Genomic DNA, 1007 nt, shown 5'->3' with positions numbered 1-1007 from the left:
TTTAAATTTTTTTTTTTTACAATCTCTCAAGTGGGAAATTCTATAATCTCAACTTTTTTTGCCTTTTCAGGAAACTTTTGAATGGAGCGCATCATTGGTGCGCTCCGAAGTGTGCTCCAAGGTGCGCACCTCTGGTGTGCTCCAAAGCTCTCTCTAGCTGCGTGCACCTGCCCCGGCCGCGCACCCGGCCCCGCCCAGCTTCGCTCACCTGTCCCGGGCGTCTGGTGCGGAACCTTAGAGTAAGAAACATCACCGTGCACCTTGGCCAACGTGCGCGACTCGACCGAGCGCGCACTGGCCGAGGTGCACACCGATTTCACCTGGGTGCGCGCGCAGCACCTCGGGCGCACCGGGGTGCGCGCACAACGCCCGGGTTGCACCGTGGCCTGTGTGCTCGGGGCGCCTCGGGTGCGCGCTCGGTGTCGCCCCCGCGCGCGCGGTAGTGCGGGCAGCGCACCCCGGCCCGGCCCGGCCCCGACGAGAACGCAAACGGGCAAAAGGTTTATTCAAATAGCATTGCGACGCCCGACGAAAAACTAAAAAAGGGTGCAACACCGGGACTTCCCGGGAGGTCACCCATCCCAGTACTACTCCGGCCCAAGCGCGCTTAACTGCGGAGTTCTGATGGGATCCGGTGCACTAACGCTGGTATGATCGCACCCGTTATGAGCTTGTCGCAGTGTGTACTTAGCAAACCGCGACCCACGTGCGAATCCACCCCGGCCACCCACCCCCGTCGAGGTGCACACCCTCCCTCGCGAAGTGCGCCCCGTTCGCCAAGTGTGAGCCCTGCCCGGGTGCGCGCACCTTGCTAGGGCGTCGGGTGTGCACCCGGCCCGGCCTACGTGCGTGCACCTGGACGGGGCGTCGTGTGCGTGCAGTGTCCCGTCTGCAACGCGGTGCCCACACACCACCTCGGGCGCAACGACCTGCGCTCACATGTGGGCCGAGTGCACCTTGGTGCATGTTCGGGGCGCCTCGGGTGCACGCTCGATCTTGCCCCGGTG

General features: G+C 63.8%; 1 non-coding gene across 1 annotated transcript; it reads right to left on the bottom strand.

The window, feature by feature from the left end:
• Positions 1-543: 543 nt before the first annotated feature.
• On the bottom strand, positions 544-662 carry LOC131865305 (5S ribosomal RNA). Its single transcript, XR_009364033.1, has one exon. It is a non-coding gene; the product is annotated as a 5S ribosomal RNA (ribosomal RNA).
• Positions 663-1007: the final 345 nt, after the last annotated feature.

This window comes from Cryptomeria japonica, unplaced genomic scaffold (genome assembly GCF_030272615.1).
Source record: "Cryptomeria japonica unplaced genomic scaffold, Sugi_1.0 HiC_scaffold_108, whole genome shotgun sequence".
NCBI classification, from domain to species: domain Eukaryota; kingdom Viridiplantae; phylum Streptophyta; class Pinopsida; order Cupressales; family Cupressaceae; genus Cryptomeria; species Cryptomeria japonica.
This window is presented reverse-complemented; position numbering and strand designations above follow the sequence as displayed.